We start from the raw sequence: 24798 nt of genomic DNA, 5'->3' as shown, positions 1-24798 counted from the left end.
AAGGTAGACATCTCCGATGCTGTCAGGAAATGTGCTGCCTTGATTTCATCGCAGATGTGCTTTATTGCCTTAATTTTTCTTCCTTCTTCCCCTTTTTTCTTTCCCCTTTTGAATCCTTGTAAAATGAGCTGCAACGACGATTGCCAAACCTGGGACTCCCATTACCCAGAGAATCCTTACAGGAAGGAAGGAAATAGTGTTGTCTCTCATTCCTAATGCATCTGTCTGTACACAGGAAGTTGAAAAATGTCCAGAAAAGATGCAGACGTTTCCCGGCATGACGGAGATAGTTACCTTCCTTAGTGTGGAACTTTGCAACAGAAGTCTCAACCTGCTAAATGGAGCTTGCACTGGCAACTTTTAACTGCAAATAGAGTTTAAAACTGTAAAGAAGGCCTGAAAGGTCATGACGAGACATCCAGAGCTTTCCAGACCGCATTTTACAAGACAGGCCATCTAATGCAGCTTTTAGATAACACTTACATTTGTCAGGTTACAAGAGGAGGAATATAGTTTAAAGCTGTTTTAAGGATTATTTAAAGCTTTGGAAGTTCTCTGAATGCATTGATACAGGCAGTTTTGGCTTCAGAATTATTTTTGGCTGAGTATTTTTGTTCATTACTTGTAAAATCAAGGGTACTGGGTATTTCATTTGAAATGTTATCTTTTTGTTGATGAGAAAAGCACAGTAGGGAGCCAGTTGTCTTGCCTGCTTAATAGACATTGTTAAGTCCTGTGAAAAAGTTAATTTGTGCCCCTGCCACAATAAAATACCCTTTTGTTTTGCTGCCTGGAGGATTTCATGTACATGTTGGTAGTTTAAGATTTTTGCATATGTCTGATGTGGAGACTTGGGATCTTGAGACCTTTGGAGGGCTCTGTGGGCTCTTTCTATAACAATGTCATTGGTGGTTGGATTTTTTTCTAACAGTGTATTAAATATATTTTTAAGGGTATCCTGGAGCTGTGACTGATCAACAGATTGTGGAATCCCACATATAAGAATATTATTCCTCCTGCTTCGAGTGTCAATGTCTGTGATTTTTTTGTTGCAATTCCTCTAGTATAGATTCATTATTTTTTTAAACTGTTTTTGGAGTTCTTCTATTTTCATTTAATTTGCTGCAGACTTGGCTTCAACATGTTTAAGGCGAGTTACAATTTGTTCCAAAGTAGATCCAAACTTGCTCATTTGTTCAGAAAATTGTTGGATAGCAGATTGTATAGGCATTAAGGTAGACTTTAGTTCATCCATAGAGTAGACCGCTTCAGGCTTATTTCTGGCAGTGGATTTTGTTGTTGCTTCTTGGTGTTTCTGAATTTGTCTTTTAAAGTTTCCTTTTCAGGAGAAAAAAGTTGTGATAATTTGGTTTTGGTTGTTTGTGAGTCCATTTGGTCTTGTTCGTTAAGCATCTTCAGGTAGTTTATTTGATTATTTAGTTCTTGATTGCTGACTGTGCTATGCTGACTTCAGTATAGGCCTCAGGCTGCCATGAGGTTTGCAGTGACAAAGTTAAGATTTAAAATATAAAATTTGCACAGTGCCGAATGAAGAAATAATCCCAGCTGCTTAGCCCTGATGATTAGACTATATTGCTGTCCACTCTGGGAGGGAAATTGAAATTAACAAGGTTTGATTGCAAAGATTTAAATTGATATTTGAGGAGCTCTAGAGAGTGAGTGTTCACAGGCTGGCGGCCGTCTTGAAATAAAGATATAAAGTTTGTTCTGACAAATTGTGAAAGTATGAGGAATGTTTTATATGCAGTCATTGTGAATAAACATATACTTTAAGTTAGTTTCTTCTGTTGCACAGGTCATACTACTCATTGTTTCAGTAGAGTCATATACACGTATACTTCTTCCAGAGCTATGGACACTGGTACTTTTTGAGGAGGTTTGTATGGCTGCATTCTCAGAACCTCCCAGTTGATAAAAAATGAGATTTTAAATTCTCCCTTGGATAGAAATTTAGTGTTTGGCCCTCTCCTGCAGAGTTTTTTCCCTAAACACCTTTACTGAATTATCACTTGTGACATTGGCAAATTTACATTCATGTAAAAGTAATAAACTATATTAACATAAACATTATATTTCACATAGTTTACTATATATCATATAACCTAAGCAGCATTACATATATTATTCAATTCCTACCTGTTTTTTTAAACAAGTAACATCTTTATTAAACCATCATGGACTACATAGGCAATCATACATTTATATAAATGAAAAGAAACCACACCGACACACTCCTAGTTGCAAACATTTTACATCACATGTAATCTACCAATTTTTCTCACTCCAACATTACATAGCTCATTTAAGTCCTACCGCCTTTTAAAACTAATTTCTCCCTTGTATGCATATTTCCCACAATTCCCATTTTTTTCTATATAGTTTGTTCCTACCCTTTTCTAAAGATCTCCGTTCCAGTTGTTTTATCTCTGTTACTATGTTCACTACATCCAGTATAGTTGGTTTACATTTTGATTTCCATTTTCTAGTAATTGCTTTTTTGGCAGCCACCATTATTAGACACAGCAAGGCCTTACCATATCTAGGCAACTCCAATTCTGTATCATAGCTGAGAAAAATCATCTCCCTCATCAGGCCAATCAGCCCATCCAGCATCTCCTATAGTGCTTCATGCAGGGAATCCTTAAAGTCCAACACAACAAAGGAACTGCTCTATGAGGAAGCAGAGTTAGTGTATAACTTAATTCCAAGGAAAAACAAAAAAACAAACTCTGCCAATGTTGTATACTATAAAAACTTTAATCACAAAAGATAAAATGCACCGCAAAGCTTTTGGATCAATCGGCCCTTCCTCAGTTCTAAAACAAATCAGTTGCTTCATTCTCATTCCCAAATAGTATCATATGTTTAGCTAGTGCATTAGTTTCAATCAACCTATGCGTCTCTGACGTGTGTTCTATAATGTGGTCTTTTAATTTTCTTCGCGACTTGTCCACATAAAAGGCAGCACACTTTTTGCATGTGAGGTAAATAATATTACAAGTATAACGTGTAGTGGAGCATTTAAATACAAAATTCTGTTTAGTTAAAGGGTGCTTAAAGTTAATATCACTACAGATATAGTCACAACTACTACAGTTGTGACATGGGAATGTACCGTATTTGTTGAAAAGTCTGTGCGCACTCTGCTTAACATCCTTATAAACAATTTTTTAAATTAGAACAAGTTTTGTCTGTAAAATTTGGTCTGTCACCAGTAAGTGACTGTAGCTCTGGTAAGAGCCTTAGTATGCCCCAATTATTCAGTCTGTTTTTAACATCCCTCGTTCATGTATTATAGGTTGTCAAATAACACACTTCATTCTGATTTCTTATTCTCTGATCATTGTTTTCTCTCTCTCTCCTAAACAATATGGACTCTCAGTGTTATTCCTATTTTCTAAAACTTCAGCCTTAATATTATCTAATGTCTCAATGTCATATTCTCTATCTACAAATTCCTACATCATTTCATTCATTTAAATGGAGCAGACCCTATCATCCGTATTTAGCCTACTAACACCCTGAAGCTGACACTTGATAATACCTTTAAAGACATGTCGAGCATGCATACTCTTATTATGTAAGTAACAATTCACCTGAATCTCTTTCTTATGCATGCTTGTATGAACTGTACCCATAACTAGCTTGGTAAGACCATCTAAAAATGAATCTGAGATTGAAAGAACTGCATTTTAAAATCCAGTCAGTAGATGCATTGATGTACTGAAGGAAATCATTCAGTTCAGAAACGGTCCCTCCCCACAATAAAAATATATCATCCACAAACCTTTTAAAAAAACATAACTCTGTTGACAGCAGAATTATTCTAAATACGTTCTTCCTCCCACCTACTTAGTGCCAGATTAGCATATGTATTAGCTTTGGGAGTACCTATCACTACCCCCTGCTTATCTGATGGTGCAGTTGTTGATTAAAAATAAAAACATTATTTTCCAATATATTCTATTAATTCAGAGATAGTTTCAATTTCCCTGTTTATCAAGGCACTCTGTTTCCTTAATAAATCACAGGTTGCTTCTATACCATATTGGTTAGGAATGACCATAAAAAGTGATGTTATATCCAAAGTAGGTAAAATTATATTTTCCAGGTTCTTGTCCATACACCATTCAAACAAAGATTGCAAAAAATGACCTGTCTCTCTGATGTAACATTTGAGATATATTAAGTACTTGCTCAAGACATTTTGCAAATATACAGAAGTCAGTTCCTTAACCCCATCCCCTTCCTGAGACAGTAGGTCTCATTGGGTAATGGGTTATGGATTTTATGTATCTTTGGAAGCCGATATAAAAATGGGATTACAGGGCAGGAACTGTAAGAAAATTGAACTGTACAGATATATCATTCGTGATTTGAAGTTCATATATAGACATATTAATATTACTAATCATCCGTTTAACATCAATCGCATTAATTCTCTTAAAGGTATATTCATTAGATAAGAAGTCATTCATCTGTTGGATATAATCATCCTTATTCATTATAACAATAAAACCCCCCATATCCACTTGCTTTATAACTATACTCTTATCTCTTTGTAATTTAACTAAAGCTTCATATTCATTTCTTAGTCAAATTTTAGACTTTAGCTTTAGTCTTATGCTCATATAGTTTATATAGTTGCTGTTCACAAATTTTATGAAAGGCCGTCAGTATTGGATTACTGATAGGAATAAAAGTAATACTCCTTTTACACACTTGATTATTTTAACTAGCAGTGTCTTTAAAGATCAGTTTCAGGTTCAAGTTCCCAACGAATAATTTCAGGTCAATAAGAGCACTCACAATGTTGTCAGATGTGGCTGGAATAAAATTAATACCTTTATTTATAAGGGACACTACATCAGTGGAAAGATCATAATTCGCTAAGTTTATTACTGAACCCAAGTTCACTTCTGATTGAGCTTTTGAAGAGTTTGCTGATAGGTGGGCTATTAAATTACATGATTATGTGATGACTATTTAATGAATGAAACAACTGCTTTGTTTTAGCATTGAGGAAGGACCTATTGATCCGAAAGCTTTGTGCTGTGTTTTATCTTTTGTGATTAAAGTGCTTATAGTATACAACGTGTGCAGAGTTAATTTTTTTTTGGGGGGGGGTTGTTTTTTTGTTAATCCCTAAATTCTGCCAACCCACAGAAAATGTTATCAATTACCTATTTCTTCTGCTTCATACCTCCAGCATTTACTGTCTGCCTGAGGAAGAATTCTCTAGAGTCTACTTGTGGTATAAAAATATCTATGTAAACGTTTCCAGGTAAAAATTCTAAATCTTCTAGATTTTGTTGCATATTTGGGAGACATACATATATCCTCCCATTGTTTCTTTGTGGATTGCTTATTCAGTCTTTTTCCAATCCTTTCTAACCTCCTCTGACTGATTCTTATAGTTATCATGCAATATTTTATATGCTGTGTGACAAAAGGGAGGTACTGCCAGCACAGCTAGTTGGAATTTTGTAAATAATTATATGTCATCTGTGAATATTGCACTAATTTATACAAGATGCTGGTGTCACAAATGTATTAGAACTGTAGGTCATATAAGATGCTTGTGTTACAAATGTATTAGAACTGTATGTCGTGTGTATCAAACTGCTTTGTACAGATGTTTGTGTTGAAAAGGTGTTTGTAAAGTGCTTGTGCTTAAAATGGATCCACAGTGTGCCCTAGTGGAAGAGAACAGAAATGTACATGCACTAGTGTAACTGTTTTAAATGTATATCTTAACAGAGGAAACAGGAGGGTTAACCTCAGTCCAGCAAATTTTAGAAAAATATTTGAAATTAAATTACTTTATAGGATAGACCATAAAGAGGCAGGTTTCAGTGCAGCTAGTGACACAAAGTCTGTACTAGGAAGCTGTCTGTATATATTTTTAGGGTGAACTGATTGCTACTCTGAAAGTGTGAAGGAATGCAGTTGTTTTATGACTTCAAACATCTGCCAAAGATCTGAGCAAAAACCCTTGTATGAGTATTTTTACAGGTAAATGCTAAATACTGCCAGCTTCAGCAGTGGGAGTTTTGCCTGGGAACTAGAAGTCAGGTGGCCAGAAATGTCATTCTGCAAGCTGTTCCATCTAATTGTTTTCTTAGTTAGATGCTCAAACTAATTGTTTTCTTAATTAGAATGCCACACTTTAACAGATCCCCGTGGCCTTAATGCTTTATTTTTAACATTTATCACTGTATTTCCAGCTTAGCAATTATTTTTTGTTTTTTCATCCTACTTAGGTTTTCAGTTGTATTTTGTATCTGTACACATGTTCATTCATATTATGATTTGTTTTCGACACACAAACCTGAAGTATTTATTTGATACAAAAGCGATCTTTGTTAAAAGTTGTACATTTATTACTATTTATTCTGATGTCTATTCATAGATCTTTGTGTTTTTAGTTGGATTAATAAAGTTATGATTAGTTGGTTAGCCTATACAAATGAGATTGTAATTTGTCTCTAGCTTTCTAGATTCAGTTTTAGTTAGCACAGTCTGTGATTACACTATGGTGTTGTGTGACTTGGTTAAAGGAATGATTTTAATGCTTTTATAGCTCTTAACAGAACCACCCTAACGACTCCCTTGCTCCAAACAACTTGATTATAGATAAGGAATGTTTCTGATGCTTTTCATTATACTCAGCTAGGATCGCTTGTTTGTGTTTCAATAAAGGATATTCCATTTTTAACTCGACTGTGGACTACCTACTATTTTCTATTTGATTATTTTGGAGCACATATTTTATAGTTATATTTTGCAGTTTGATGTTTAAGTGAACTAAGTGTATAACGTAATTTAGGAAGTGAACATCACAGCCTCCACACTACAAAGTTTCTTCTTTTTAATATTAATAGTACACAGTGAAACTGGTCACTGTCTGTAAGGGCCTTAAAGTAGCTGTTGATGAGTGACTGGTGGCAGTGGAAACTACCTTATATTCTGGGAAAAAGGGGGCATAGCCAACCTGTGCCAGCCTTTCCCAGGTGTGTGTGTTTAAATCAAGCCTCAAAGAGTGTGCATGTCAGCTACTTCGGCAGGGACATGAAGCACCAGTTGGACAGAGAGGGTGATGGATGTCTTGGCTTGGTCAGCTGAGATCTTAACTCTATAGTTATGTGAGTGGGGAGTCTTACTGGGGATATGGAGAGAGTGAGAAACCAGCCCCGGACTGACTGTGGTCTCTGTGTGCTTTTAAGGGAAAATTACACTGGATGCAGAGAGCTGCATCTGGAAATACTTGTGTACCTGTTATCCTCCCAGTGAATGTCCCCCACTGTTGCCAGTGGTAAAGATTGAGGCTTCTTGATTACTGGTCCAGTGGTGAGTCATCACATGCTCTACATTCCCTTTTTAATGGCAGCTTCTGTTATAGATTCTGTTAAAAACTCTACCAGTGCTGGTCTTTTATTTAGGACCCCACTGTTTCTCTCTGTTTGCCTGTACTCCGATATCAATCCCTGATAGGGAAGGCAATCTCTAACCTGCAGTCCAAATATGTACTTGACATCGTCCCATTCCATCATATTTCCCTTTCTAGTTATGTGCTCCCAATACCTTGTTTCCTTTGCCAGTTTTCTCCAATAAATTCCATTCCCCCCTTTGCCTGTTGTCTGTATCCCTAATTGCAGTCATCCCTATCAGCAAAATCTCTTTTCTCCATTCCCCTCTTGGTTTAGTTCTTAAAATACTTTGTTTCTTTATGGATGTAATATTCTGTATGGTTATTGTTATTCTCCTTAAAAGCCTGCATCCAAAACCCCAGTCTCTCCTTATCTCTTGAGATTCTCCCATTTCATCATCATCCCTTTCCACTTTGAATTATAATTTTCTACTCGTGCTGTGTATAGGAGGCTTAACTGTGTAGCTCTGAAATACCCCTTCAGACTGGGTAATGCCAACCCCCCCCCCCCCGTTCTACTGGAAGAATCAACTTATCCCAATTGAATCTTGCTGTCTTCCCCTCCCTGATAAAGTTCTTCAGTTCATTGTTAATTGCTATCCACAACTTCTCCTTTGGTTGATAAAAATATGCCTGACCTGTGTATAAGAGTAAAAGGACTACCTCTCCTTCAGAGTTGATCGAAATGTGTGGTGAAAGGGGCAAGCTGATCCAGGGAATCTAAATTTTTCACCCCTCCTTTTACAAACTTTTCAAGTGATTGTCTCATCAGATTTTGGCAAAAAAAAAAGAATCAACAGTCTCAACAAAATAAAGGTAAGCAGACATTTGCAAAGAAACACAAGGAGGTTCCATAAGTGGACCTGTGTGTTGAGAGACAGCCTTACAAGACTATCTGCAAATATATAGAGCTTAGTATATTTTTCTGTATTATTCTGTATTATAGAGCTAAATTGTTGCTTAGATAGCTGTTGTCTTAGTGTTTTGCAAATATACAGAGATCAGTATGTATTTTTTTGGTTTTATAATTTGCACTCTGATTCCTCACGTCTCTGTTGAAACTCCCCCCCCCCCCCCATTTTGGTTTCTATTGCTTGTGTGTTGTTAACTCAAGGTTCCCTTAATTTGAACTGTTAATAGCAGCAGTCTGCATTTAAAGTGGACCTGTGTGTTGAGAGACAGCCTTACAAGACTATCTGCAAATATATAGAGCTGAGTTTATTTTTCTGTATTATTCTGTATTATAGAGCTAAATTGTTGCTTAGATATCTGTTGTCTTAGTGTTCTGCAAATATACAGAGATCAGTATATAGTTTTTGGTTTTATAATTTGCACTCTGATTCCTCACATCTCTGTTGAAACTTTTCCCCACCCCCCTCATTTTGGTTTCTATTGCTTGTGTGTTGTTAACTCAAGGTTCCCTTAATTTGAACTGTTAATAGCAGCAGTCTGCATTTAAAGTGGACCTGTGTGTTGAGAGACAGCCTTACAAGACTATCTGCAAATATATAAAGCTGAGTATATTTTTCTTTATTATTCTGTATTATAGAGCTAAATTGTTGCTTAGATATCTGTTGGCTTAGTGTTCTGCAAATATACAGAGATCAGTATATATTTTTGGTTTTATAATTTGCACTCTGATTCCTCACATCTCTGTTGAACCCCACCCCCCCCCCCATTTTGGTTTTTATTGCTTGTGTGTTGTTAACTCAAGGTTCCCTTAATTTGAACTGTTAATAGCAGCAGTCTGCATTTAAAGTGGACCTGTGTGTTGAGAGACAGCCTTACAAGACTATCTGCAAATATATAAAGCTGAGTATATTTTTCTTTATTATTCTGTATTATAGAGCTAAATTGTTGCTTAGATATCTATTGTCTTAGTGTTCTGCAAATATACAGAGATCAGTATATATTTTTGGTTTTATAATTTGCACTCTGATTCCTCACATCTCTGTTGAAACTTTTCACCAACCCCCCCTACCTGTTCTTGGTTGTAGTTTAAATTTGGTGACTTTTGAAGTGCCCACCCCACTGTAGAATTGACCCCAGGACACTCCCCCAGTCCCATCTCTTTACTGCATTCTACCTAATAAACCCTTTCTGCACTTGCTTTTAGTCCTTTTTAATTTCATTGCATTTTTTCAAACTGTGTGTGCACTACTATTGCTACATACTCAAGTGTGCCAGCTTGTACTGCATGTGAATTGTTTTTACTACTGTTTTTGCTACTTTTCTGGAAAAAAAAAATTGTAAGCCTGTTTCCTACCTTTCCTGTAATTAGTGTTCCAGATACAGATTTGCTGTATCCAGGACTACTTGTAAGCTTCTCAGCCCCCAAGCCTTTCTGTGTTGGAGGGAAGCCTTCTAGCTTATCAGTGGGAGTGGTAAGCACTAGGTAACCTGTCTACCACATAAGGAGTGGTTCTGGCCCAGAATTTGTAGTTATTGGCCATTTGGACGGTCTTCCATCTCTCTCAACTTTCTGATTTGAAGGCCTGCATTTGCACTTGTTTCTGTCCTGTAACTCCTGGGGCCATCTCATTTGGTCACTCAAAAAAAAAAAATTATCTGCTTTTACTGTATTTGTGTTTCTTCCTACTTTATTTTGCTTTTGCGTCATCTTAAAAGTACTCAATTGTATTTATTACTGCTTGGTGTAACTCATTCTAAGCCTTTTAGTTTAAGCACTTGGGCTTCAGACCATTTGTTTTACATTACGAAGGTTTGTGGCCTGCACTGTGGTGGCAGGACAGGTAGCTTACATCCTTCTAAGTTGGGAACTGCTGATTGAGGGCTCAGTGTCTGTCATTCTAAAAGTGTATTAATTCTGGTTTAAGCACTTGGGCTTCAGGCCAGTTATTTTACATTAAAAGGGTTTGTGGTCTGCACTCTTGTGGGAGGAGAGGCTGGACTCTGCCTTCTGAGTTGGGAATTTCTGGTTAAAGGCTTATAGTGCCTGCATATTTGAACTGCTTCTTACTGAAATTGGTACACCTTGTTTGCTGTAGCATAGACTAGATCCAGGCCTGCTGAATCTAGCTTTGTTTGTATAACTTGAGCACTAATTCAGGCATTCTTTAAAGTATTCAATTGTATCTATTAATGCTTGGTAGTAACTTGATTAAAGTGTAGCTATCATTCTAAGTCTTTTGGATTAAGCACTTGGGCTTCAGACCAATTGTTTCACATTAGGAAGGTTTGTGGCCTGCACTGTGGTGGCAGGACAGGTAGCTTACATCCTTCTAAGTTGTGAACTGCTGATTGAGGGCTCAGTGTCTGTTATTCTAAAAGTGTATTAGTTCTGGTTTAAGCACTTGGGCTTCAGGCCAGTTATCTTACATTAAGAAGGTTCGTGGTCTGCACTCTTGTGGGAGGAGAGGCTGGACTCTGCCCTTCTGAGCTGGGAATTTCTGGTTAAAGGCTTATAGTGCCTGCATATTTGAACTGTTTCTTACTGAAATTGGTACACCTTGTTTGCTGTAGCATAGACTAGATCTAGGCCTGCTGAATCTAGCTTTATTTGTATGCTTGTTTGCTTGTTATTTCCCTGAACCGCTAATTCCACCTAAAACACGGCTTTTCAGCGCTTCTGTGGATCCCTAATGATATCTGCATTGCTTACTGTACTTATTTCCTTGTTTCACTTGAAAGAAAGTTACTGTTTGTCATTTTTGCATTTAAGTTACCTGTAACACATTGCATTTAAGTTACCTGGCACTTGCTCACTAAAGCAATTATATAAGTCAGCACTAAAATATTAAAAGCACTACACCCTCACAAACTCCCCTTGAGTACCTCGTTCCCCATTGGCCCTTTTTTTCAGTTATAAAGGAATTCCCAATACTATTCTAGCATGTCCAAAGGTCAGTTGTCAATCTCCTCTCCGGTCCAGCTGGTGAATCTGGGAATCTTGAGGCAATGTTACAACTGCCTCATGTACACAGACAACCCTCTCCTCCTCCCAACAAATTCCAACACACGTGAGAGATGCAACCATATAGCCATACTGGAGGCTAAGCTCTCTTAACTCAGTACTGGCAAAACCAGTCAGGAGGAGAAGGAAACCACACTCACTACAATTCCAGTCTCACATAGACCTACCACAACAGCAAACCAAACACATAAACACACAAAAACATACTCGGAGGCTCTAAATAAAAATCTGCCTAAGCAGCAGAGACCTCCAAAGCAGACACCCAAGCAACCGCTACCCCAAAACAAAACACGTGCAACACATAGCTCACAAAGCCAGTGTGCCGAACAGTCACAGCCCCTAGGGCTAAACAGCACACCTGATACACTTGTAATAGGTGACTCTATCGTCAGACACACTGACATCCCGCTCACCAGGCTGAACAAGGATAAGGTCACGGTCAGCTGCCTGTCGGGCGCTACGATCCACCACATAACACAAGCACTCAGGTCACTCCAAGGCAAGTACAAATATGACTCAGTCATTGTCCATGCTGGTGTGAATGACCTGAGACATACCTCCCTGGACTACATGAAAAGAGACATAGAGGAGCTCTCTGAGCATGTAGCCCAGGCCGGTATGACCCTGACCTTGAGTAGCATCTTACCCTCACCAAGAATGATGCCACAATATGAAGACAAGATGATCAATTTCAACAATTGGCTTAAGTATTGGTGTCATTCAAAGGGGATCCAATGCCTGTCAGCCTGGGATGACATGCTCGACAAGCCATGATGCTTCGCTAGGGACGGCTTGCACCTGTCACCCCTGGGCTTTCGGATATTGGCAAAGGCTCTTGCTACCCCCATAGTGCCTTTTTTAGGCAAGGCTCAAAAGACAAACCCACCTCCATAGGTATCACAAGGGATAAGAAACTAAGAGTAATCCTACTCAAAGAAACTAAGAGTAATGCTACTCAACGCCAGAAGTCTAAACCTCTAGATGCACGCACTCGAAACTCTCCTTAGAATGGAGAACATCGATATCTGTGCAGTAACCAGAAACCTGGTTCAAGGCTCCCAAGAGCACTCCAGCACTACCAGGTTATACCTCATACCATGCTTTTTGGCCCCAAAACTTGGACCAAACCACAAAAGGAGGGGGAGTATCAATATTCGTCAAAGATACCCACACCTCCAGGTTGGTGGCACAGCACGAAGCATCAGAGACTATCCATGTGCAACTAACAGTGGGTAAAACTGCCTTCCAGTTTATAGCCTGCTACAGACCACCCTCCCAAACCCAGGAACCCTACTTGGCCTTCCTGAGAACACTGGAAAATATGAAGGTCTCTCCAAACACCATTATATTGGGCGACTTCAACTACCCAAACATAGACTGGGAGCATTACTCTAGCTCCAACACCCTAGCCCAAAGGTTCCTAGAATTTATAAACGCAAATGCTATGGAACAACTTGTTACCACTCCCACAAGAGGGGAAAACATACTGGACCTGATCATCACCAGCATGCAGACTCTATGCTCCAGACCAAAAGTGTATCCCTCACTGGTAAGATCAGACCATAAACTAATCTCACTGGATATTCACATCCCGACTCCACCCCCTGCCCTGAAAACCACAGTGAAAAACTTCTCTAAAGCAAATTTCACACTCCTCAAAACCGAGGTGGAATCCTTCAAAGCCCCCAGGCCCGTGGAAAATACAGCCCAGACCGCAGAATCCTTTATAAATGCATTCTATGAACACCTTCAGGAATGCATGGATCATGCAATCCCAAATAAAACCAAGACCCAATCCTCCAAAGGCAGACGTCCTGTCTGGTGGACCCCAGCCATAAACAAACTATACAACAGAAGGAGGAAGCTACTACATAGAGCAAAATCCCGAAAAGGGAAGGCATCTCTGATCAGTATTAGCAAAAAACTACGGGCACTCATAAAATCGTCTAAGGCCAGCTTCGAGAGAAAAATTGCACAGGGCACTAAAGATAATCATAAGGCTTTCTTTAGTTATGTTAGGAACCTGGGTGGGAATTCCCAGATATGCTCAGAATTAGTCCAAAATGACAAAAAATATACCAAACCCACAGACATTGCCAACATCCAAGCTGACAGGTTCAGCGCAAACTCCCCCCCCCTCCCCACCAAAAGGGCAAATATCTATCCCAGCAGAGTGCTGCCTCCCTGACATCTCAGATGTTCAGGTAAGAGCTGCCCTCTCCAAAGCAAAAATCACAGCATCAATGGGACCAGACGGTGTCCCGGGCTGCGTCCTACATGAACTCCAAGAAGAGCTAAACCCAAACATAAAACTACTGTTCAATCTCAGCCTTACTACAGGATATGTACCCAAAGAGTGGCGTACAGCAACAGTGGTCCCTCTCCACAAAGGTGGTGCCTCAACGGATCCTGGAGACTATCGCCCCATAAGCCAGACTAGCTTGGTCTGCAAAGCTGTGGAAAGGATCATCATGGACCTCGTAAATAAAGATATTGGGGACCTACAGACAGTGGATCCTACCCAGTTCGGCTTTGTTAAGGGCAGATCCTGCCTCTTAAACCTGGTTGATTTCTTTGAAACAGTCACCAAGGCCATTAACAAGGGGAAGGTGGTCCACGCAGCCTACCTGAACCTCGCAAAAGTCTTCGATACAATACCCCACTCGGGCATTATAGATAAGCTCACCAGCTTAAATATAAACCCCTATGTCAATAGATGGGTTGCAAACTGGCTCAAGGACAGAACCCACATGGTTAGAATTGCTGGAGCCATGTCAGACTCCAAACCAGTTACAAGTGGCGTCCAACAAGGCTCAGTCCTGGGACCTCTCTTGTTCGGTATACATTTCTCGGAGGTACAGGCCAACACAGAAGGACTCTGGCTGACCGAATTCGCAGATGACTGCAAACTGGGCGCCATAATTGACTTTCCAGCCGACACAAGCATCCTCCAAAAGGGCCTCATAGAAACAGACAACTGGTGCCAGAGCCATGGCCTCAAGCTAAACGCCAAAAAGTGTATAGTCATCCCCTTTTACAAAAACAAAGTGCCCACAAATTACCACATAGGTGGTAATCCATTAAATACAGAAGAAGTAATTAGGGACCTGGGGACCCAAGTTGATAGCAATCTCTCATTTGACAACCACCACGTGGCCAAAGTGGTTAGAAAAACATTTTATATAGCCCACCTAATCATGAAGGGATTCACATCTAGATCAGGGGAGGTCATCGTGCCTCTTTACTCATCCCTCATCAGGCCCATAATTGAGTGCAATGCCCATTTTGGGATGTACCTTACCAGACACCTGCAGCAACTGGAAAGACCCCCAAAAGTGCCTCACCAAGAGGATCAAAGGGCTCAAACAGATGCCATATGCTGCCCAGTTAAAGAAACTCCAGCTCTACTCAGTGGCATACCGCCTGCTCAGAGGCGATCAGCCATGTCCAACCCAGAATTAATGGACATGCTGCACCTCAGAAAATCCAAATCCCATCGAGCTATGCGCTCGAGAGACTTGAACCTCAGCACTGAAATAAATAGGACATGCTGGAGGGACAGATTCATAACCCAGAGGCTCCCTTCACTCTGGAATAAAATCCCAGTCCAGGTTAGGCAGAGTCCCTCATTGACTCTCTTCAAGAGGAATCTTGATGAGTGGATGGGAGATCGTAGGTTTACCCCAGGTATCACTTCTGTGTCACTGTTAGAGGCACAGTATACTAACCTCGAAAAGGGGCATAGCAAAATTAATTTAAAATGGGTGGCGAAAGCCAAACACACCCTGGCTAGGCTTATAAATGTCCTAGGGCAGATAGCCTAGTATGAACCTATAGCATTCCAAAACCAAGGACAGTCCAAGTCTGAATGACTGTTCAAGAGACCTTGTGAACCCCTTCCACACTGGCCCGTTTTTTCTTCCAGAAAGTCTGAATCCATGTTTTTGTTTGGCAACAAATAGTTTCAGACAAATGGTTCTGAAAATCATTCATCAAGGTTGCAGATGGCAGTGGAAGGAAATTCCTCCTTTCCGGGGGGGGGGTCGTCATTCCTCATCCTCCAGATCAGACTCTCTTGTTTCCACCGGTTCTTAATTGCATGCTGTCCCAAGGAGTAATAGAACCAGTTATTCCTTCCTAGGTGTAGAGTGGTTTTTATTCAGTGATGTTCCTATTGCCAAAGAAAGAAAATTCTTTGAGACTAGTTCTGGATCCTTCTTTCCTAAACCTGTTTATGATGGTCTCCAAATTCAAAATGATGTCACTTTACAATTTACCTCTTCTTCCTCTTTCAAGTTCCCTGGCAACACTAGACTTAAAAATGCTCCTCATATCCCTGTTCATTCATACTTCAGATGTTTCTTAAGGTTCTGTGTGTCTGGATCAAATTGTCCTTATCAGTTCTCTGCTTTACCATTTGAACTGTCCACTGCAGCAAGAGTGTTCACAAAGTATTTAGCGCCAGTTGTAGGCTATAAGGTATCCATATTTTTCCATATTTAGACAACTTGCTTGTCTTTGCAGTGTCTTTTTTAAAGTATTAGGAGTCTCTGTCTTGAGCTAGAGATCTCTTTCACAATCTGGGGATGCCAGGATAACATTCCTAAGTCATTTTTGACTCTTTCACACAGGGTTCTGTTCCTGGGATGTCAACTAGATACCTCAGTTGAAAGAGCTATTCTTCCACAGGAAAAAAAAAATCTTTATATATGTTTCTAAAGTTTTACACTCAGACTTTGGTTTCTGTGAGGGAGTACCTCAGGATTTTGGGTCTTATGGCACCTAGGATTCTCATGATACCCCTGACAAGACTCCACATGGAGAAGGATACAATGGTGTATGAAATCTTTGGTCCCAGTGTCAACACCCTTTATCTTTTCAAATCCCACTGCTAGGGTTTGTCAGAAGCGAGCTCTTTTGGTGGAAACAGCAGATATCCTTCAGTCCAAGTCTCCCCTTCTCCCTCCCTGCTCCAAAGCAGTCAGTCTCAAGAGAGACTTTGGACTTTGCCTGAGGAGCAGTATCAGGAGAGAGAAAAGTGCAGGGGTGGTGAGACACCCAGGATGGATGCAAACACACAAATATCAAGGAAATGCTTTCCCCGATTAACGCATTCAAAACTCTGAACCATCTTTGGTCCCTGGGACCTCTTCAAGTGATTACAGACAATACCAGAGTCATGTGGTACATCAACAAGCAAGGGGAGAACCAGGTCATACCCCCTTTGCAGGCTAGCCATGTTAGCTTGGTGTATAACTTCACAGCAAAATCTCACTCTACAGGTGTCCTACATTCTGTCAGAACAACACTGTGTGACAGAGAAGTTGAGTAGACCAGGGCAGACTCTCATGAATGGAAACTAGATCATGGGATCTTCCAAGATTTAATCCATCTGTGGGGAGTACCTCAAATAGACCTTTTTTACCTCCTGTCTGAATAGTCAACTAGCAAGATTCTGTTCCAGGACTCCATTTAAGACATCCTGGAAGACAGTTGCCTTTTCTTTTTCTTGGGCAGAAATGTTCCTGTGTGCTTTTCCACCAATATCCAGGGTACTTTTGAAGATTCATAAGGAATAACCAAGATCATTTTGGTGACTCCCTTCTGGGCGAGGCAGCTGTGGTAATCCCTTCTTTTGGAAATGGCCATGTGCAGTTACCACAAACTTCCTCACAGACTTGATGTACTCGCACACGAACAGATGTTTGATACACCTTGACATCAGTCAACTTCATCTGACTGCCTGGATGATAGGTTCTTAATTCCTTTTAGGCACCTGTTTACCTAGGACATGCAGCAAGGTACTAATGCAGGCAAGAAAGCCTGCTACTGCAAAATATTATATTAGCAAATGGAAAAGGTTTTTGTAGTTGGTGCCAACAACCTAACCGGCACTCATTCAAGGCTAGCTCATTTATCAGCCATTTCAGCATGTCTGCCCGTGAATCCTCCTCTTTCAGTGCAGTCTCATGCCAAAGTGTTCTTGAATGGAATTTTGCTTAAGAGATTGCCTAGAAAACCAGTATCCCCTCCTTGGGATCTTAAGTTTGTGGTAGAGAAGCTAACACTTGCTCCACTTTTAACCAATTTAATCTGTATTTCTTGAGGTTCTCAACATGAAAAACAGTTTTACTGATTGCTCTGTCCTCTGTAAGAAGGCTAGCTGAGTTGCAAGCTCTTATGGTGAGTCAACCCTGTCGTTTTCCATAGGGACAGGGTTTTTTTGAGAGCTAATCCTTCTTTTATGTTTAAAGTGGTATCTGAGTTTACTTTAAGCCAAACTATCCCCACCCCATTTTCTTTCCTGAATCTAAAAATGAGGGAGAAAAATATGCACCATACTTTGGAGGTCTACAGGCAACTCAGATACAATCTTGACAGAACTAAATCTTTCAGATGATCTGATCACTTGTTCATTTCTTGTGTAGGTAAAAGGGGACAGCCTGTGTCAAAACTGACTATTTCCAAATGGTTGTTTATAGCTATTACCTTTTGTTATACTCACTGTAACAAACCTGTTTCAGGCAAGGTCAAGACCCACTCAACCAGGACTTCATAGCTGGATTCTAGAAGTATTTTAAAAGTGCTGCTTGGTCCTCTGTACATACTTTTATAAAGCACTATATAAGCTTGATTACTTCTCTAGGTCCAGATCAAGCTTTGCTAGGACCATTCTCCAGGGTCTCCTGGACTCTTCTCCTTCAACTTCCCAAATGTAGTTAGCTAAGGTAATCTACCCATGTTGCTAAGGTTATTGCAGCAGTGATCAATGTGATGAACATAGCACAGTTGTGCAAGTAAAACTTACCTTAAGACTAGATATTTGAATGATCACTGCTTTAGTAGCCATTCTGTCCGGCCCCTTTATTTGGTGTGATTTTTTTTATGCCATGGTATGGATATTTATTTCTTGCTCCTAGTATTGTCCTTTTAGGGCTCAGCCTCCTCCTCTCTGCTGTCAGGAAAGCTCTGAAGGGCTTTGCACCCAAACTTGTCTTTTAGTCAACTGCTCAGGCTGCCTGACAGTTTGGATTTGTGGAAGGTCTGTTAGTCAGCTCATCTCAAGCTACTTGTCAGTTTGGTTGCTTGAAAGGTGCCCTGAAGCTTTGGAAGCTGGACGGCTGTTATGTCATTGGCAGGATGTACCCATATGCTAAGGCTACTGCAGCAATGATCATTCAACCATCTACAGTTGTGGTAAGTTTTACTTACACAACTGTACTTTCTCTGGGTATCAGAATGGAGTTGTCATTAATGAAATTAGATGGACTGCCATAAACTTAATGCTGAAGTACAAGACCAACTGCTACAAGGGCACTGCCCTTCTGCATAACAGATTATTCTGTCTTGTCTATAGCATCTATTGTTCTGCCCCATTTAGAGATCGCAACCAAGTTCCTAAGGTGATCTCTCATAGAGGCTCTTCAATAGTAGGACCAGGTGTTCACGTCCCAAGTACAGATGTGTAGCCTTCTGGCGACTGTTAATCTGATAACTAGCAGGTGTTTGTTTACTTCATAGATTGTTCAGGTCCTTCACAGTGCTTGGAAGTCTTATTTCTCTTTATGAAATTGTATTTTTACCTTCAAGGCTAAAATATTTCTCCTTCCCAGATGGATGTGTCCACAGCATTGGATTATTTCTATGAATTGTTTTGCCAGGGAATTTGTTTACTATTAAGTGCATTGTTTGGCCTTGTCTGACAATGGCTTGTCTACTTAAGGTAAGTTCCTTGCCTTTTCTTCCTATTGTTGAGCATTTCCTTAAGAAGGTGCTACACACCTTAAGCCAGCTAAGTTACTGTTGGTCATCCCCATATGCTTTCCTTTTTGTGCCAGAAACTATATATTTTACCCTCTTAACTCATTACGGCAGAGTGTACCCCAAGGCGTTTCTGCTCTTACCTCCTATTGTGCCTCTAGGTGTCCAATATTGCTTGTTCATATTTGCATTAATAATTCCAAAACCATGCTACATACAAGGTGTTAGAATATTTTATCTTGAAGCATACATCATAGTAAACACAACTGTATTGATATTTGACTTGTATCAATGAGTATTTATTAGAACTGTAAGGTGATAACTTCATTTTTTTAAGGCTCAAGCCACACCCACTGGGAGTTAAAGGTATGCACTCAAAAGATCTGTACTAGAAGGAATGAAAATCCGGCCAGTTATGTTTCCGTTGCCCCTACTAAGTGGAAAGCTTTTTTAGAGAAACTGATAATTTCCACTTAACTTGATAGTTGTATTAGCTTTTGTGTTTCCTACAACTAAGATTTGCACAGTACTGGGAAGGGAATACTTCACTGGAGCTTCTACTGCCTTTGTGGCATTTTAGGGGTGTGTCTGTTGATGACATCTGAGATTGTTACTTTGTTGTCTGTCCATGCTTTACTGAACAGAAAGTGGGCTGCCAGTCACTTTGTTGTCTGTCCATGCTTTACTGAACAGAAAGTGGGCTGCCAGTCCAGATTTTGGAAAATTTTGCTGCAGTATTTGTCCAGGGCATGCTGGATGAGATGTTACTTCTCCAGTGGTCAATGACTGACATCTTTGATCAATAAGGCTGGCAGATGAGAGTGGCTTTTTTTTACTGCTGGAAAAGTTCAGAGTTGGTCTTGTTTGGCATGCAAGGCAGGGCTACATCCATAAAAAAACCTAGTTGTCTGAGAGATGGGAATGTATCACCTATCTTCTGTTATGAGTACCCCATGTAAGTGTACTTTACAGATGCGTTTGTGCAAAAACAGTTTATAGCACTGATAGAAGGAAGTACAATGACGGTGAATTGTATATTGATTTGCTTATTATATTGTGTAATTAATATTTTCTTTGTATTATGATTTAGGTAGTTTAAAAAGAACATTTGAAGATGATGAAGATTTTGGAAACATGCAAGTTGCTGCTGCACATGATGGATAGTTACACATTGTTTAAGAATGGACAAAATTCATAACAGGAGGAGTACAAATGAATGGGAACAATTTGATGAAAACGATTAAATCTGAAACTGCAGATAACCCTCTTTGCAATATACCTGAATTTATAGAGGTGTTCATGCTTAAAATGAGCGGAAAAGTGGCATTAAGGGATGTGCAAGACGATGGTTGATCTCATGGCACTGATTGTTTTACTTTTACTTTTTTTACATTTTACATTTTTATGATAATTAAACTGTTTGAATATGCAGAGGGATATTATTGCAATAATGCACTTTTCATACTTGAACTTTCATTGTATTTGTATGATAGGAAATTACTACCATAAAAGAACTTAAAGAAACTGTGAGGTTTTGTTAAAAATTCACAGCAATGTAATTTATAATGCACAGTTTTCAGTAAAAAAAATGTACAGTATTAAACTATATTAGTTTTTGCATCTTTAATATGCATGCAGTTTTTATCCCAGGATATAAATTTGGTTTTACATTAGAAATGTGGGTAGAACTTAGCTTTATTGCTTAGAAGTATTTCCTAAGTTTCATTGCACATTCCAGGAAACTGATCTGTTTTGTAGACCCTTACAGGATTACAGTAACACCACAGAATGTTTATTTACTATCTGAATTCATGCAAATAGTAAACTAGTCATTAATGATTTGAAGATGAGAATGTCTTTCAAATGGTTTGAACAAATTTGGGCATTTAAACTAACTGAGTCTTGAAAGAATGAGTAGTCACTTGTAAGTTACTTCAAGTTTAAATGGGGTTGTAAACTGTATTAAGACCCACACACTGCTGATTTGGGCGAGAGAAAAATGCACTAGATGGACGCCTTTCCTTTACATTTTGGAGAGTGGGGTTAGCATTTCCATCTGTCTGATTATTCATTACTAGCAGAGTGGATTGCAGTAAAGTTTAGTAGCTCACATCTGTTTGTGAAATGTGTAAAAACAAATGATTGGTTACACAGGTCGTGTTAGCATATCAGTAAGTTTCACTACTAATGAATGCTATAATTTGTGGCAGTTTTTGAGTTATTTATTTTATTTTATTTATTTTACATTTGTTAACCGGGCTAGTCTGGCTGGATACATGTCCATTTTCAGCAGAGGCCCGAGGAGAAAAGCTCCACTATCAGACTAAGACAATACATGAGGAATACTTTACTAAATAGATCAATCTTTTTTTTAAACAAAAACAAAACAAAACAAAAATGTACAAAGACAAAATACAGTTTGTCTGGACTAATTTAACTAGGTTACAAAAAGATTTCAATCAAAGTTCACATCATGTGGCTGAGGAGATAAGCTCAGGCACCAAAATATAAAGTTGAGTTAAGGATATCTGAAGTATAGCTACATAAAATTAATCATTGGTCAGAAGGCTAGAAGACAGAATTGGTAATTAGCAGAGGGAAAGAAAACTAGTAGTTAGAAGTGTTAAAAAAAAGCAAGTTAGAAGGTAAACAGGTAGATAGGTAGTAAAGTTAAGGGAAAAAAAGGGATAAAAGATAGAAAGTGTGGATAGAATATGTTTACATAGGGTAATAGCATTTTATCATAGTTAAATGTTAAGAAAGTCAAGTTGAAAAGGAGAGTGAGGTATCTAGGCAATGAGATAAGGGAAAAGGGTGAAGGTCCAGAGAAGGGGGCTGAGGATGTTAGTCTAGGTAAGAACGGGAGAGTAAAGAATGCAAGTAGCAGACTGTTCAGAGTAATGAACATTAGTATGCTCAGTCAGGATTAGAGCAGGGGCAAAGCCAGTGGATTAGTAGGTGGTTTTTTATCTGTTTTTTGAAAAGGTGACATGATGTTAGGGAGGTCAGTTCAGTGGGAAGTTTATTCCAGTAAGAACCGATAGTGTTTGCAAATAGGGAATCACCTGATTTGTTATGAGATTTCAAGGTAGTAACTAGTAGCTTGTTGGCTGATCTGAGTGTCTTGAGATTCTTATAAGGTGTGATGACATTATTTAGTATTGGTATATTGGAGGGGTAATGAAGAATTTTGAAGGTGATGAATAGTTGTTGTAGGAGTATAAGGTTTGGGAGTTCAAGCCAGTTGAGTTTCTTTAAGTTAAGACAGTGGTGAGTTAGGAAAGGTGAGCCAGTGGCAAATCTGGCTATACTGTGGTAGGCAGTATTCAGTTTCTGAAGATTACCTTTAGATAAGTTGACAAAGGAGGGGGAGGCGTAGGTTAGTGTAGAGATAAGGTGAGTTTGGGCAAGGGCTACTCGGGAAGATGCAGTGAGATAAGGCTTTAGCCTGTATAGGGCACCAATCTTTTTATTAACAGTTTTGATAGTTAAATCAATGTGACAGTCAAAGTTAAGCTGGTTATCTATGGTGACGCCTAGGAGTTTAGTGCAGTTGTCAGGTTTGATGATAGTGCCATTACAGGATGTTATAGAAAAAGAGATAGGGGTGGATTTAGAGGTAGGGGTAAAGAGTAGTAGTTTGGTTTTTTGGGGATTAAGGAGGAGACAAATGTGTTGAAACCAATTTTCTGCTGCAGTAAAGACTGCTTGGGTAGTGGAGTGGAGTTCTGCTGGGGTAGGGGCGGAGCAGATGAGAGTGGAATCATCTGCATATTGTATGCATGTGGATGTTGGTAGGGAATTGGGCAGATTGTTGATGAAAATGGAGAAAAGTAGGGGGCCTAGGATAGATCCTTGTGGGACACCAATAGTGACAGGGAGTAGAGTGGATAGATGGCTGTCCCACAGTACAGCTTGTTTTCTATTAGTCAAATATGAATTGAACCACTGTAAGGCTTGAGAATCCAGTGATAGAGATTTTAAGGTATCAAGGAGAAGTTGATGGTTGACCATATCAAATGCTTTTGAGAGGTCCAGAAATAGTGCAGATGAGAATAGGTTTCTATTTCGATTTTTATTTATGGTATCAGAGAAGGAAAGAAGGGCAGTAGTAGTGCTGTGGTAGGGTCTAAAGCCATGTTGAGAGTCTACAAGCAGGTTGTTATTTAAGAGATAGTTTAGGAGTTGATGGTGAATACAGCGTTCCATTATTTTCGATAGAGGCGATAGAAGGGCAATAGGTCTAAAATTGGATAGTTCATTAGAGTTTCCACCTTTGTGGAGTGGAATAATGTGGGAGATTTTCCAGCAGGATGGAATTTTGGATTCTGTTATGGTTCTGTTTATTAAGATGGATACTGGGTAGGCTATTTCTTTTGCAGCTAATTGAAGGTATTCAGCTGGAAGTTTGTCAGCCGAGGGTGTACAGGGTTTTAGTTTAGACAGTAGTTTCTGTATATAGGTAGTTGAGACGGTTTCAAGTTTTAGTGTATAGGTATTGTTGGGGATGGGGGTAGTTTAGAGGGAGGGGGGTGGAGTCATAGTGCTTGCAAGAGAGTTTACAGTTTGAGAGAAGAAATTGTTAAAGGTGTTGGCTATGATGTTAGGTTGTTTTTGTGCTAAGCTAGCTGGGGTAGGTGTTTTGGTGTTGCCTGGGTGGAGTAGTTTATTAATTCCTGACCAGAATTTTTTAGGGTTTTGGTTTTGTTGGTGTTGAAAGTTGTAGTTTTTTTTGTCTAGGATGACAAGTTTCTTTGTTTTGTTTCTTAGATGTTTGAAGGTTTGATGGTCAGTGGGGCTTTTAGTGGATCTCCATTTTGACCATGATTTATTTCTCGCTCTCATAGTTTGTTTAGTAATAACAGAGAGCCAAGGAGCTGCTTTGGATCTGATTCTGACTAATCGGGATGGGGCATGTTGGTTTAGAATTTCTAAGAAGGTGTTGTTGAAATGCGTTACTGCTTCATCTATTGGGAGGTATTTTAGAGTTGACCAGTTATATTCTTTGAGTTCAGTTTGAAAGGATGTGAGATTAAATGCTGTTTTGTTGTATTTAGTTCTATAAGTAGGTTGTTTAGGGATGTTGCATTTTTGTTTGGTGATAAAGGTAAGGAGGTGGTCACTAATATTGTCAGGGAGTATACCTGTTTTATAGGAGAGGGGATTGTTGTTGGTTAGTATCCAGTCTAGGATTGTTTGTTTGTGGGTGGATTTGTGTATTCTAGTAGGGGAGTTAATGGTTTGGTGAAAGTTAAAGAGGTTAAGGTGTGTGGTGGGTTTGGGGGATATGCAGGAGTTCCAGTCGATATTAAAATCACCTAGGATTATGGTTTCCTGGGGGAAGGTGCTAGAAATCCAGCATAGGATATTTTCTAGGGTGTGGATGTTCTTGCCTGGGGGGATGTAGGAACATATTATGTTTATAGCTTTGGTTTTGTTAATTTGGAGTTTGGTGGAAAGAATTTCAGCATTTCCTGGTGTGGGGGGGAAGGAGTTAATTAAAGCTAGCTGAAGTTGGGATTTAAACAGGAGGGCCACTCCTCCACCTTTTTTATTAGGACGGTCTTGTCTTAAGGTACTATAGCCTGGGGGGGTGAATTCGTTGTCTTTTGTACTAGGTTTAAGCCAGGTTTCTGTGAGACAGAGGATATCA

General features: G+C 39.4%; 1 long non-coding RNA gene across 1 annotated transcript in view; it reads left to right on the top strand.

Moving 5' to 3' along the window:
* The window catches only part of LOC122804495, a 571628-nt gene extending 550856 nt beyond the window's left edge, over positions 1–20772 (top strand). The window contains exon 3 of the long non-coding RNA XR_006365224.1: positions 20236–20772. This is a non-coding gene — a long non-coding RNA (uncharacterized LOC122804495). The remainder of the gene's footprint in view (positions 1–20235) is intronic.
* The last annotated feature ends 4026 nt before the right edge of the window (positions 20773–24798 follow it).

The sequence above is a fragment of the Protopterus annectens genome, chromosome 6.part0 (genome assembly GCF_019279795.1).
Source record: "Protopterus annectens isolate FY-2018-M chromosome 6.part0, PAN1.0, whole genome shotgun sequence".
Taxonomy (NCBI): Eukaryota; Metazoa; Chordata; order Ceratodontiformes; family Protopteridae; genus Protopterus; species Protopterus annectens.
This window is presented reverse-complemented; position numbering and strand designations above follow the sequence as displayed.